The sequence below is a fragment of the Rousettus aegyptiacus genome, unplaced genomic scaffold, assembly GCF_014176215.1.
Source record: "Rousettus aegyptiacus isolate mRouAeg1 unplaced genomic scaffold, mRouAeg1.p scaffold_m13_p_4, whole genome shotgun sequence".
NCBI lineage: Eukaryota > Metazoa > Chordata > Mammalia > Chiroptera > Pteropodidae > Rousettus > Rousettus aegyptiacus.
The window spans coordinates 59,840,208-59,855,992 of NW_023416307.1; the positions used below are offsets into that span (position 1 = coordinate 59,840,208).

The 15,785-nt window shown below is 37.7% G+C and overlaps 1 protein-coding gene across 35 annotated transcripts in view; it reads left to right on the forward strand.

The window, feature by feature from the left end:
• Positions 1–15,785, forward strand: part of ZBTB20 (zinc finger and BTB domain containing 20) — a 736,649-nt gene that overhangs the window by 615,223 nt on the left and 105,641 nt on the right. Inside the window, exon 1 of one of the 35 annotated variants that reach the window (XM_016137784.2) lies at positions 841–1,210. The exons of 33 other annotated variants lie outside the window; for them this stretch is intronic. The gene's annotated coding sequence lies outside the window, so the exon portion shown is untranslated. Of the gene's footprint in view, positions 1–840; positions 1,211–1,677; positions 5,752–15,785 lie in introns of those variants that run through there. One more of the 35 variants, XM_016137786.2, reaches the window with a different exon arrangement.

Genomic DNA, 15,785 nt, shown 5'->3' on the forward strand with positions numbered 1-15,785 from the left:
TTATTGCATCAGAACTTTTGCCTTTTTAGACAAGATCGTGCCGTGCCTAAAATCTGTCTGCCTCTCTGCCCACTGACTGGGTCTGTGCTGATCTCTTGCCACGGTGCCTCTTCTTCCAGCATCCATCTCCCTCCAAGATCTAGACTCAGCATCCGACTGTACCTGTCTTGTTCTCTGCAGCATCTGTCTGCTACACTCCTAGACCATCGTTAATAAACTTTCACACATTACACGCAGACCCTAATATGTTGGCTCCTGCACATAAATATCTACCGTTCATAAAACTGGGGGTGGGGGGGACTCCATTTTTTAAAAAGACCTCTATCTAGTGCCATTTGTATTTGCACTTTTTGTTTAGTTGTAAGTTTTAATAGTTCCCCCTTTGAGGATTTGTCAGTACGAGCAGTATTGCTTATCAGAACACACCAACAGTCTTTTTGTAATATTCGCTTTTCCCCTTTGGTTCAGCCGAGCCTGCTGACAGATCATTCAAATTCAATTGTTTTATGTCTAAGCCGAACAGCTAATTAAAGTAGGGATGATTAACCTGACTGGCAGCGTCGCTCTCCCTCTCCCTTTCTCTCTCTCCCTCCCTCCTGTTCCAATCGGTCTTTTTCTCACACTCTCTCTCTCTCCTTCCGTCTCTCTCTCTCTCTCTCTCTCTCTCTCTCTCTCTCTCTCTCTCTCTCTCTGTCTCTCCCCCCTCTCTCCCTCCCTCTCTCTCTCTCTCTCCCCCCACCGTCTCTCCCTCCCTCGATTGGTGTCTCTCTCTCTCTCTCTCTCTCTCTCTCTCTCTCTCTCTCTCTCTCTGTCTCTTGCTCTACTGCTTTTTTTTTTTTTTCCCTCTCTCTCTCTCTCTCCTAAACGTGGTCTGCTTGCTGATGGCAGAATGGCACTCGGAGATTTGTGCATTGTGTCTGGTTTCCTACGGGCAGGCTGACCCAGTGCCTCCAGGGACTTATCAATAGACCACTCAGAAGAGACACAGACAGGAGAGAGGAGGAGGGGTGGGGGGAGAGAGAGAGAATCAATATCAAGAATAGAAGGAGCTCCGAAGCCATTTTTTTTTTAAAGAAGTATCGGGACTTGGGAGAGGGTGACAAAGAAGGTTTTTCAAAGAGGCAGTGGAGGAGGTTCTAATAAATTTGGAAGGAAACAGTTCCCTGTCTTGGGAAAAGGAGAACTCCTGACTGATTAGCATTCACACCAGGTATGAGATGTTCGCTACCCCTTATCACTGTGTCGCAACGGAGATGAAAAAGCCTTTTTTTTTTTTTTTTTTTTTTTTTTAGGAGACTGAGGGAGCATGTATTTTGCTGTGTTTGTTGTTGGGGGGTAAGGAGGGTGGCGTAAGATCTGTGGGCATTTGTGTATGGGAGCAGAAAGAATGGAAGCAGTACAACGGGGGTGGGAAAGAGTATGGAGTATGTTACTGTCTTCCCTGTCTTTGTGCACCCCTGGGGGGTTACCCAAGTTCATTTCTAGCAGGTGGATTTAGACGGGAGTTACTTAACGCTTGACCGCCAGTTTTGAAAAAAAGAAAAAGAAAAAAACGCTGCTTCCTATGTCTATTAAAGGAAGCTCCAATTTCTCTCTCTCTCTCTCTCTCTCTCTCTCTCTCTCTCTCTCTCTCTCTCTCTCTCTCTCTCTCTCTCTCTCTCCCCCCTACCTCTCCCCCCCCCCCCATCTCTCTTCCCCTCTCTCCCTCTCTCTTCTTTTTTTCCTCTCTAACCAGACAGCGGGAGGGTTCCTGGCTCCCAGCCAGCCCAAAAGCCTCTAAGTGTTTTGCACTTGTTTCAGGGAGTAGCTGCCCGGGGATTTTTCAGCATTTTCACTAGAGAACAAAGAGTTCTTTACAAAGAGAAGGGGGGTGGGGGGAGTCAGCTTAATGTCTGATATATGTTTTTCTATTTTTATTAGTTTTTCACCTAAAAAGAAAGAGACAGGAACAGAACATTCACTCTATAAAAACACAAAGACATTCAAAAGAAATCCAGTTATCTTTTCCCCCATCACCCCAATATATATACATAAAAAATAAAAAGGAAAAAGACTAATTAAGTTGGGTATGTTGCTCTTTTCTCTTCCTTTAATCTTCTAAATCCAACTGTTCTTATGCTCACTCTATGCTATTTTTTTTTTTTTTTTTGTACTCACGATAAAAGTTGTTCGGGATGCATCTTCTCTGATCATCTCTTTACCCTTTCTGGGTCCCCAGAATCCTGCGGAGGAGAGAACAGGAGTCCACCAAAAAAATCAATTTAGAGTCAAGACTATCTTCTACTTTTGCCACTTAGGTAAAAAGTTAATTATGGAATTTGGGTTCCCAAAATACCAATGGGGTACATTAGTTCATTCGTCTCACAAGTTTTTGCATCTATCTGTTTAAAAGGTTGTGTCACTTGCCATTTATTAAGAAAGGTACGAAAGAAGTAGATATTTGTATTTTATTTTTGATTTCTAATTACATAAATGACAAAACCCCCAGAGAGATTACTTGTCCTCATCCGTGATACATTAGTTTAAGGGAAATGTAGTACAGACCGAAATTTTTCAGTGATTCTGATTGCCATGTAGCTTTGTGTTCTTCATTTGATTTTTTTGCCTGTGCATGTGTATTTTTACTGTGAATTTGTGTTTGTAGCAAACATTCCAGAGTGCTTATCATTTTCAAATTAATGCTCTCACAAAAGAAAAAGAAATCAGCATGTGAACTGTATGTGCAAAATGTGGTAAACAATTCCATCTTTTATATATGCTGTACATTTATATCTTTATCCTAATATTCTTAATTTATAAGCCCAAGAAAATGTTTTCTTTCTAAAAGTTCTTCTAATGCATTTATATTTTGATTGTCATTTGGAAATCTTTTTAAGGTACCTAACAGACACAAAACTAAACAAGGGGAAAATTTATAGGCACCACAAAAATTCTTACATATTATGTGCAGTTCCTAACTACAGATAACTATTTCACTAAGTGGAAACTAACTACAACCGTGGTTTCAAGATTCAGAAACTCTTTTTTTTTTTAATTCACTGAAAATATAATCTGTTTTTGTCCTGTAGAGAAAAATATAGATTTATATGTTTTTCATATTTTTAGAAAGCATTTAGATAACTGCTTCTTAAGGGTGTTAATACATATCAGAGCAAAGTGTGATGTCTAGTCAGTAAACCCTTCTTGCTAGGTTGTGTGAGTGCCTTACATTTGAAGTAACTTGATAACAAGGAGTCTTTTTTGGGGGGTAACTTACTGTGTATGTGTTGCCTTGGTAATGACCCTCACAGAAAAAACAACAGCTAGGTGGCCAGTGTCTGCACTTGAACTCGCTGAAAGACATCAGAATTAGGGGAACTTTTGGCAACTCCAAAATTTTCTAGGGCAGCTCACTTACTACTTCTTGTGTTTTCTTCAGGAAAATTCTTGTATTGCTTCAGACTTTTCTATACTTTTGTAGAGATTTCGAAATCTTTTAATAGTGCTGAAGGAGAAAAATCTTTGAAAAGAAAGTCATTAAATAAGAGAAAAAAAACTCGGTCTTTAAAAAGTTTTATATTGAAGGCAAGAGCTTTTTTTCTCCTTTTGGCTTGTTTCTGATTTTTTTCCTCCTGAACTGTTTTGTTGCTGTGGCTATTATGCTTGCATTTTTAGTTTTTGTTTTGTTTTTCGCTTTTGCTTTTTTAATTCAGGGGATCTTTTTTTTTTTTTTTGATATGACCAAGGGGGTCTGTGAAAGGGGCAGAGGGGTTATGGCAAAGGCTGTTGCTGAAACCTGTACTGGCCCCTCTTGATCCCAACTCAAGCAGCTATCAGCTAGTTGTGCCTCCAAGAGTGCAGTGAAAGGTGATAGCTGTCATTCTGGGATTCTTCGTGAATCTGACCTGAGAGTAACACATTCACAGTCGAGGAGAAAAGGGAAAAAAAAATAGAGGAGGAGGAAAGAAAAGCTCTTTGAGCTGGAATACACTGGCCCTTTCTTCCTGTAGGCAATCCGCTCCAGTTCTTGGCGACGTGTCCTGCACTATCAGATATCATATGACTTTTTATTTAGATTCCTTTTCGGAGAATGGCCTGTTAGGACTCTGTTTGTTTTCTTTTATTTAATTTCCTTCTCCCCTCACCCTCCAGTTTTGTGTATCTGTGTGTGTGAGAGTGTGCGCGCACATGCGTATGTGTGTGCAATTTTTATCTTTGTTTTTGTTCTGTTGATCTGATGCTTTATTTAAGGACAAAGCTTTAATTATTTCAGTATACTGGTTTAATCATTTGCCAAAAAGAAACCTCATTCTAGGCTTTTTGGGGGGTCGCTTTTTAAACACATCCATTAACACATGAGGCTGGAGATCCTAAATGCGTGCTGGTCGGCCCTGGGCCCACTCCCTCACCTTAATTTAACCCTCCCCCTCATCAGCATGCACAGTGGTATGAGTTAGGAAACACCTGTGCTGCGTGGAGAGGGAAACAAAAGTAGAAGCAACTTCTTCAAATCTACACTTCTAGTTTCACTTTAATAAACTTTTTTTAATCGTTGATTTTTTTTTTTTTTTTTTTTTTTTTTTTGGCACCCTCTGCTGAGTTTGAAAGCATCAGAGATACTGAGAGATGTGTCTGTGGAGCGTTTGTGAGGCCAGCTGAGCACCCCTGGAAAGTAGAGCAGGGGCTGAAAGTCATCCAGAGACTTAAGTGAGAGATTTAAATAAGATCTGTGAGATCTGTGGGCCGTGCAGGTTTGGCGATAGATGGTAAAATGGAATACTTAGGAGAACTTAAGGAGGAGAAATAAATTCCCAACTAGGAGTAACAACAGGCATTTCTGCTACACTTAATACTTTAAAAACCGTATTTCATTTTTTTTAAAAAACATGAAATTTAACCAGATGCTATGTGATTGCCTTCCTCTCCATGCTTGCTATGTAAAACAGAGGAATTATACTGACATTATTACTGGGTTTCTCCTAAATTTTTGATGTATTTCCTTTTCAGTTTTGAAGAGTTCAGATTTTAGTTAGCAAAAGAAAAACATAACTCGTTTTGGCATCCAAATGCTTATCTATACATTATTCTCATCACTGTATAACTTTTCTATATGTATACAATATATCTTGCTTGTATCGAGATTTTTATTTTGTACAGTAAAACGCAAGACTGCCTTGAAGGTTCGGATGACCATTGCATTCTTTAAACCCATAGTTTTTAGTTTCTTATTCGTTTCTTTAAAAATATTTTTTTCAGACCTTAAATTTCTAATGCCTTATCTTAGCCACAGGTGAATTTTGTTGAAACTTGAGGGAAAATCTATTCCACCCCTTTAAGAGTACCCAAAAGGGAAGAGAGAACTATTTTTCGTTCACCAAAAAATTTTAGAAGCCTTTTTTTCTCCAGCGGAAAACTCCAAAACAGCTTTGTCTCAGAACGTTAAACTTGGCATGAATAAGAAATGTGAGTTTTGCTTTGTTTGAGGAAATTTGTTTTTGAAACAACAATGTTATAAATATTTTTAAATTGCCTGCTGAGCATGCGCTGTATCTGACTTTATTCATAGTTTTAAACACACACCAAAGTGCAGTCTTCTGAATGGCCACAGGTAAGGCTGTTGATTTGTATGATCTTTCTCAGAGCCACCTTCAGTGAGTCTTCTCAGTTTTCCAGAAGGGAAAAGGGCGAGAGCTGAGTGTAGACCTGGACTCCTTTCTAAAAATCATAGAGCAAGAGTAGATTCCCCATTAAGGCTTGCACATTATACTTAGGGTAAGTACTATTCAACTTTCCTTTCTTATAGGAGTTGCCTGCCTTAACTTTTCAGCTTAACACTAGCAGAGCAAATTTAAAAAAAAAAAAAAAAATTAACTCAATGAGGTATGTGATTGAAGTAGAAAATTTGCAGATTTTTAAGGGCATTTATTGTGCATAAATTTGGAGATATGAGAATTTACCAGTGAAATGATAGCAGCTCTGTGCTTACAGAGCAAAGATGTGCTAGTCTGAACATGCCTGATCTCATCTGGAATCGAAAGCTAAATCTAGGTGGGCCTGTAATAATACCAGAAAAGGAACACATGTATCTTTTGTGCAACCTTTTTTTTTTTTTTTTTTTTTTAAGCCAGGCTTTCAAAGGGAATAACAAAGAAATAGGTTCTCTCTTGTTTAATAAGTAGTCATACTTTGCTTCTGGAGATATAGATTTCCAGTTGTTTTGTTTTGTTTTGTTGTCATCGCTGTTGAAGTATTTTCTTTCTTGTCAGTGATTGTTAACACTTTCCATTTTTCAGAATGCTTTATCTCCATTAACTCCGTTTGATATTTCCTCGTTTGGTTACCTTTCTCAAGTCTGTGATGACCCTCTCAGGCTTTCCAATTCTTATCGATTCTTGCCAGAATATATTTATTCATTAGCTGTCTGTTATGGTTATGATGGAGATAATCTTGTTCTTAAGGTCTTGATAACTATCCAAAATTTTTTTAATTTTGAGGTGAAATTTTACATAGTTATCCTTGACTCAGAACTGAACTTGTCTTGCAAAGGCTTGAAGAAAATCCAATTAGCCATTTTTTTGAGAACTAAATATTCTAATAAATGCAAATGATTTTTGAGTAATATACATATTGATATGCAATGCTTTTCAAATTTGTTTTTCTCATGCTTTAAAACAGAATCTGAAAATTAAATGTATTTTTTTGAAAAGGAAAGAAACCTGCCGGGTTAATGCTGATATTTTAAATGCCCAGTTTAAAATAATTCAAAGTTTTGATTTCTATGCAACATATCACCTTTCAAAGTCATTCAGATATACATACATATATATATATATATATATATATACACACACACACACACACACAGAGAAAGGACTCCACTTTACATTTATATTAATTCTATTTTTCCATAAAAGATGAGCATTAATACATACTTTTATTAATTTATTATATATTTTATTTTTTTGTAATTTAAAAATTCAATTAACTGTTGCCTCCATCTGATTAATATATGTATATACTTATTAATACCTATTTGTATTCTAACAACTTATCTTCATTTATGAAGTATTTTCATAAGTCTTACACAGCTATATTAACGTTCGAATTTATTCAGATGAGATTGCTTTGTTCCATATCTGTTATTGAATTAAGTTTTTTACTTTCTCAATCTGTGATCACTTTTTCCTATATGTGATTTCTGTATGTCTTCAGTATTCTGAAGAAGAAACTTTTTAACCTTGTAATCTGGAAAGCTTGCAAACAAGTGGGAGAAGTATTCTTACCTTGCCACTCCCTGGTCTGCTCGTATGTTCTCACTTACTGTACCACCCCTCACCACCAGCAACCCCGAAAAAACAACAGTAATAAACGTGATATGATAATTTTTCTGATCACAGAACCAGGAAATTCCACAGAAATTTGTGGCATACGAAGGAAAATGCCAAGAGCTTCTCCAGTAAGATCAGCTGTTTTCATACTTTTTTTCTCTCCTGAATTTTGTTTGTGACTTTTTTGGCTTGCTGAAGCATATCCCCATAATCTTACGAAGCCACAGCAAATTCCCAATGCCACAACAACACTGTGCAGCTAGGGAGAGCCCAGAAGAGCTGATCCTGGGTGGCTGCAGACTTCCCCAGCAATGATGCGAGGCAGGAAGACACTACTCTTCTTTTGTTGCTTCTTACCTGGGTTGCTCAGCTGGCCAGGTACAGTGATTTTCTTTCTGTCCCTTTCCCTTCAGCTATCTGGTGCTTTGCCTTCAATAACCAGTGGCTTTCTGCCTCTTTCCAGGGATAGTTTACATAGCAAAGCATCCCATTCTTCCTTTATGTTACAACGTGGAAAGCTTGGAGATTGGGAAGGGCCAAAGGAAAGGGTCTCAGGGTATCTGGGAAATATTCAAAATAGCATCAGACTCAAAGCTGTTTTTTGGGGTTTTTGTTTGTTTGTTTGTTTTTCCCCTGGTCTGTAACTTTTCTATTTTCCCTAGCCTCGAAGAGGTTGAAAGTAGTGAATGGGATAACTATAGGGTACAAACGATGATCTAACTGATTCAGTAGATGGAGCTCTTCCCCCTAAGTCTGTATTTAAATTAACGTCCCATTCTAGTTCACGGGGCTCCCTGTTTTAAGGTGTGTCATACTACACATGTAAAATCAAGGGCCTAGACAGCTGGAAAAGGGATGAAGCATTTGTTCTAAAACACAAAACATAATGCAGGGGAGATGTAAAGATGGGGTGGGAAATGAAGTATATGTATCAAAATTTCTCCCTGTTTGTTGATATTCTTAAGTATGAAGTCAAATCCTAGTACTTACTGTACATGTGATTATTACTGGAAATAGAGAAAAATGTATGAAACTTATAGGATCTGGGCTGTATTTGTTGCAGATTTTTCAGGCTATTTGAACTGTACAGATCTCCTCTCATTTGATTCTGCAAAGGAATCTTAATACTGTAATGCAATTGTTTCATCCAATTAGTCTAGAGAACCTGGCTGAAATGTTACAAATTCTGAATTGTGACAGTGCAGAGGAGGGCAAAGCAGCTGTGTTAGTAAGGTGCCTTTAAGGAAGCCAAAATATTTTCAGCAATAACTGAAAATAGATCTCTAGTATCTGTTTTAATATGAAAAGAACTACTTGTTTATTTTTTGTAATTAATTGAAATGAATAATTGCCATAAAATTCATGTCAGTGTTGTATTATTCTCAGTACCAAGAAAATAAGTTCGATTACATCCCTCCCTGGTACCAGTAGGGAAAATATATGTACACTGTGTATAATAAATTATCTTCCTTAGTGGAATGTATTCTTATAGATTGGAGATATTACTGAATATCTCTCGTTAAATCTTGATAAGATCATTTGGCCAAAGTAGAACTGGGCTTGGCTTTAGTACCCAAAGAAATAGCATTTTTAAAGGACTTGGATTTCCTTTGCATACCACGTGTCTGAGTCCGATACAGTCCAGGAAAATAGAGAGGATGAGACAAAATTATTCCTAAGCAGCCGCCGTAGGCCAAACACTGAAACAGTGCCAACCTGGACCAATCAGGCCGGCTTCTCAGAAGATACATGCTTTTGTCAAACACTTACATGAAGAGAAAAAGGGAGGAAGCCTTTGAAATGGCATTCACATGATGATTCTTCACTAATTTCAATAAAGTCCATGATAATAAGTTTAATGATTTTTATTCTTGTGTAAAGCAGAAAATGTGTATTTTCTTGTCCAGCTAAGGATCTCTAAAAGTTGCATTCTGACATCTTTTGAACAAAACTATCCTTTTGAATTTAACTGAGTAAAAAACTCACAGAGAGCAAAGAGTAAAATTGATGGAAACTCAAAATCAATTCCAAACCCATTTCTGGCATGATGAGAATAACATTTGTGCTGTGTTTAAAGCAGTTTAAAACAAGAAAATGATAAAATGATCAATATACTTACAGCCAAAAATAACCAGGAGAGAACGATCTGTAATCCATTCCCAGACCTGAAACCCTACACTTTTGATTGAACGCGAATATAAACGAATATATCTTTTATAAGGTGGCATTATAAGCTTTATCATGTAAAGCAATAACGAGATGCCAAGCTTCCCACTCTATTTAAGCAGTTTTCAGAGCTTAGCCAAACAGAAATTGCTAGATTTAAACTAATGTGGATTTACTCATTTGTACATGCCCTGACCACAGAAAGAGCAAGAGTTAAGGGATATATAGAATGTCGCCGTGAACTACATTGTCACTTCATAGTCTATGTACTCTATTTTTTAAAAAAATCATTTAAGCTACAAGCAAAAAGCGTGTTTTGGGCTATAGCTGAAAGTCAGTGAATTAGTCAAGGTGGAATAGACTGAATATTTCTTCAAAAATACTTTGACTTTTGACTAATTTATTAAGTTCAATACACACATAAATATAAATCATGCATATTTTATGCTTATTCTGCAACAGAGTGAAAGACTAAGTTGACACTAATAAATTTTGAAACTGTGGATTCAAGGTCAGTGAAATACCATCATCCAGGTTTACATAAACCTCTCTAGACTTCAAATTTTGCCCCAATGAATGATTTTCTACCAGTTTTTCCAGAGTCATTTGACAGGCTAGTTATTTATTGATCAGATAAAAATAAAATTGTCCTTCTAGATGAAGAAATTCTAGCTGAAAAATTAAAATGACAACAGATTGCATAAGCATATTTAATTTGGTTGACCTAAGGTGCAGTAGAAATGACGATAATTCTAATAAGCACTGTGACGGTGTAACTACAAAAAAGCATGTGTGATTACATCAGAAAGAGTGAACTCAGTGGGCAGGGTCAGAAGGGTGAGACGCAGGAGCTGTGACAGAGATGGGGCTAATGATAAAAGTTATTGGAGATGTTTAAAGCTGTGGCTGGCTGCAAAATTAACGGATGCCCAAAAGAAGAGTCAGTCAATTTTCCAAGTAGATAGATAAGCAATACTTTTTCCTATAGAATATAATCAACTGTAGAATTCAGTTTTGCAGAGACTTATAGCGACCTCTAAGTTTTGACTGTCCAGTGTGATAATAATTGTAAAAAGCTGTTATGCACATCTGCTTAAAGATTCATATAAGTGTAATTGTTATAGGAACTTGTTATGCTATTATTTGAAGTTGAAAAGCTCTGCTTTAAGTGTCAACAAAGCAAATGTCAGCATTATAGAATCATAATCATTTCATCTTAGACCTTGACGGAGTCTTAGATATCTCAATATGGGTGAGTGAGTTAGCAAACTCTCCAGAAAGGAAAATTGGAATACTGGTGTAGGACCAGGTAGAATTTAAAAGAGAGAGATAGAGAGAGAGAGAGTATTTATAGTGACATATTTGGAAAACACAAATTAAGAGAAAAGCTTAAAAAAATAGAGAAAGTAAAGCTCCACAAATTTTTCTTGAATAGTGGTACTATATATTGGATTCTATGAACCAAGTGTTCTAAATAGGGAAGAGTAGCAGAATTTACAGAAAAGCACAATGTTTTATTTTAATCCACATGGGGCAGAGGATTTAACAGATTAAGAAATACTCTTTGGGCTGAAACCATTCACTGTACCAATAAGAAATTAGCAAATAAGAAAATTTAAGCTGAGAAGTGACAAAACTTTCTCAAGATGTGAAAGGCAAATTGTGCTACACCTCAAGTCTTCTAGCTACTGTACCATGTAGCTCTCGTTATATTCTGTCTTATAGATCAGCCATTCATGTTTATTTGTAATGTAAGGAATTTGTCTATATAATTTTAGGCAATGCCCTTAATTTCACTGGGCCTCACTTTCCATATTTGTATATAAGAAAGTGATAACAACCTCGCTGGAATATTGTAAGAATTCCATGAAAAGGCTTATATAAAGTGCTTAGCACAATGACTAGCACAGGGTCACCACTCAATATCATTGTTGTTGCTATTACTACTATTATTAATATTCCTTTGCCTCTAGTTCTTTCCCAACATTATTCTTCTCGAGGTCATAGATTGATCTGACTGAGTTCAGTGTTTCCTCAAGCAACGAACGTGATGACTTTTACGTACTTGGAACGTATTTAGAGTCCTCTATGCAAGTCCATATGGCGTAGTACCTCCTCACAAAAGTCCTTAAATTCTTCCCTGGAAGTTTGGAATAGCGGATGGTCGTGGCCAGTGCCAACCTACGTATACCATTAGAGATAGCAGTATTGCTCACTGTAGACTGTCATTGCCACCTTTCCTTCCAGGTCCCCCACAGACCCTCCAACCACTTAGAATCGCTCTTCGCAGCATTTCCAGAAGTGTCGGCTTGTCGTTCTGGTTCATGTGATTAATGAGCTTGTTATACCTTCTCTCTGTAGCCTGAACTAGAAACTTTCACTTTGGAGAGCAGGTCAAGATATCGAATTTAATTTTAGCTGCATCTGTTATAAGCCAATTGTGTATTCATTACATTTATAGATTCCCTCTTCAGCCATATATTTTCATGGCTGTTGAGAGCACCTGAATCTGTGTTGAATGTCCTTAGATTTTACTTTGGGGACCTGAAAATGAGGCAGTGAGACATTTTTGATAGCTAGCTGTCATCTTTGGCATTTCTTCCCTTTAGTGTCTCATCTGGTCTGTTTTGAAGAAGGGGGTGAGTAGAGAATTTTTATCTAACTGTATTAATGAGGTCTGCGGTCAGTGCAATCCACCTACATGGTTTTGTCTTTTCCTGTTATGCAACCACATTCTGTGGAAATGGGAAACTTCTAAAAAATGAAAATGATAAAATAACTTCAGAATATCAGGGTAAAGATATAGCATTAAATGCATAGGGTCAGCTGTAGGCAGGACAGCACACAAAGTGAACTTGGGATATGCATGGATCCTGCTGGTCCTCTGAGGTTACAGTGACTAGTGAGAGAATTAAAAACGGGCAGATCGTGTGACCATGGCCAATGACAGCAGGTGTGCTCGAGTCAGGAAGAATGTTGTGTCTTTGCCGGAAGTTGCATTTATTTGACAGTGTGCTAGTATTTGTGAGGAGAACGAGGTCATATTTAGTGAAACTGGTAATTCAAAAAAGAGACTTTGCCAGAGTAGTGGTGTTGGCATCAAGAGAAGAAAGTTCTGCAGATTTCTGTGTGTGCACTTGCCGTGACTGGTGTTCCTGGTGGGTGGCTGAATCATCCTGATGGCATTCAACAGGAACCAGCTGCTGAGAATATTAAAATGCAAGCATTTATTCCTCTAGAGAGACGGTAGCATCTGCAAAGTTTTCCTATTTTGATAGTACAGATAATCCCAGGGAGCATTCTCTAGTAGTTTTAAGTCTCTTACTCATTTATACATTTTCTTTTTTATCATTATTGTCAGTACTCAAATTCTTACTGGAGAGGAATGCCCAAGTCCACACCGGGTTGTAGAGACAAATAGTAAGCACTTGGCCAAGGACGTGGTATTCCCTCTTGGGCTTTACCTTGAATTATGAATCATAAAAGGAGAAATCAGCATTTCCTTCCCTTGGCCAGTCTTCCTAGCAAAGAGCCAGCTATACTCCTAGTGCTCAGTGAGCTCTACCAGCGGCAAGGAAAGGCCGAGGACTTCCCCACCCTCAGTACAGGCTTCTTTGGAGCTCTCTTTTTTCCTTGTAAAACTTGTGAATTTGTTGCTTTCCTAGTGTGATTTTGTTTTTGTTTCTGTTTTTTTTAAGCTAGCATCAACAGTTGGGGGAAAGGGAGGTGCAGAAAGGAGGTTTGGACTCAGTAATCTACTAGGTCTTTTCCATCTCTAATATTTATGAATAATGTATTGAACTGATGCAAAAATGTTGAATATGTTCATTATGAATTATATTCACCGGTGTGTTGCCTAGAATATAAAAGAGCAAAGCGGTTGCAGCATAGCTAGTTTCTTACAATAAATGCACTGGTACAACAGAGCTCTGTATCCTGTCCTATTCCACTTTGTGTCATCCCCAGACACGCTCTACGTGTCCAAGTGGCAACTGCAGACCGGGCACCTGATGGGTGAGCCAGGACGTTCCTCGTGGAGTCTGGCTGAAACAGAAGCAGCTTTCTTGAACGTATTGATAGTGCAGTCTGTCTCCTTCAGAGGAGATGTCCCCTTCAGAGAAATCACTGAAGCCAGTTTCGCCTGGCAGAAAATATTGTGTTGCAGGAAATATTATGTTGCAGGGGTTACAGTTCCAATCAGTGGGGAAAAAAAACTCATGATTTTGTCCCTTCATTTAAAAAGTATTAAGTATGGATAACTAATTTTTTAGCAGTGTTACATTCTGATATAAACGAGTAAGAGTGGCAGATATTTCAGAATAAAGTAACTTACATTTAGGTTCAAAATTCATTGTGTGTTTTTCTCTATTGGCTCCCTTTCACAATTATACGTTGTTTAGGATTATTAAAATAAAATTGTATTTCCTAAGCTTTTACCAGATAACATTGGGAAACATTAAGCAGAAGCATGACAAAAGGCAAGAAATCTAGTATTTTTTTTTCTAGTCACACAAATAATCGACAAAATAAATAATAGTTAAAATAATACCAAAATAGTTTCCCCTGGCCAAATAACAGTGAGCCCATTTTTAATCAAATACTGCACTGTAAGTGACGTGCAATATGCACCAAAATAGAGAGAGAGACTATCAAAGGTCAAGAACTTAGAGGATGTGGCCCTAACGTACAGTGGAGAACAGTTCCCAGTTGAAACAGTTCACAGAAGAGTGTGGCAGAAAGCCCCGGGCCTTGTCTGTGATCCCAGGAGAACAGCAGGGTATTGATGAGCGAGTCCTGCCTCACAGAAGCCTTTGCTTCATGTTGTATCACTTCAGAGCCAATAGACTGAAAGGGGAGTCCAAGACTTCACATGTACCAATATCAACTTTTATAGTGACATTAATTCAAACTAACCATAACAGCATTATTTATCATTATTGCATTTCAGAGATGATTTTTTTTTCTTTTCTTATGCTCTCATAAGAGCTAAAACCCATCAGAGCCCATGAGGAGTGAAGTATAAAGTTAGAGCAGCAACGTTTATCCGTAGTTTATAATAACCTCAGAGGGGAGGAAGAGAAAGGGAGAGAGAAAGAGTAAAATCTTTTTTCAGGAAATTGCCTTGCCCAGCGTTTAGAGCAGGTTACTCGAAAACAATAATGGCTACCCAATTCCAGAGTGATATAACATGGGAACAGAGGTGGCACTTTTTTCCCCAACTCCACCCTTCCTTACAAGACACATCACTTAACCTGTCTATGTAATAGCATATTTGTCAAATAAATAGAAAACCATCTATCCTCATCTCCTTCACAGCAGTATTGCTAAGGCTGATTGTGCACACATATATAAATGTATATATTATAGCTATCTATCTACAGCAGGGGAGAGTGACTTAAAAATAAACGAATCAGGATTTATATATGCATCTGTTGTGAAGGTCAATCCCATTCTTTTTTAAAAAATTTAAAACCTCCTCTGCTAATTACTAATTGTTAAACACTTGAAAATAATGACCGAGCCTATATCACCTCTGTGAAATGGAAGAATTTTTCAAATCTAAGCATGATTATAGAGATTCAAATACATTTTCATCTACTTATAGACCCTAGTGGCCTTATTGAAGGGAGTACGAACTTATTAAGCAAATAAAAGATTTGCTTTGCCAAGAGATATCTAAAAAAAATCCTAAATCAATGTCTAGTGTCAAAGTATAATTCTAGCTGTAGGAATGAACTGGTTCTCTGTATTAGACACATATATTTTAGAAAATAGGACAAAAATATATCGTAAGGAGGGGATAAGCTTCAGCCTACACAAACATCCTCAGCATCTGCCACGGCTACTGGTCTGTCCCAACGTGAATCAGGCTCAGTATACATAAAACCCCTAAGACCATTGGAAAAGAAGCCACATTTATCTATTTTGTGCTGCTGTTATTCTTTTGATATTCATCTTGGCTATTTAATCTCTGCTTTCTATATACAGACCTCAGTGGAATGATAATGGCATGAAGAGGGCAGGTGAAGATAAATAAACGTGATTATTTAGACATGACTGTTACCCTCTAATAGCTTTTCTCTGCTCCACTCCAAGCATCCATGAAAGAGAAACTGAGCTTCCACGGAGAGTGAAGTCATAGCTCCAACTTAGCCTGATAAGAGGAGGGAGAGGGAACAGTGTTGGTGAAACGAGTTTCTACTGGGCTATGACCAGGTTCTCCTGTTTCTTCTATTTTTTCCCAAACTGAAAAGAGTTATTGTGGTAATTCACTTATGCTTCTGATCCTGTGTGCACATGCCCAGGACCTGC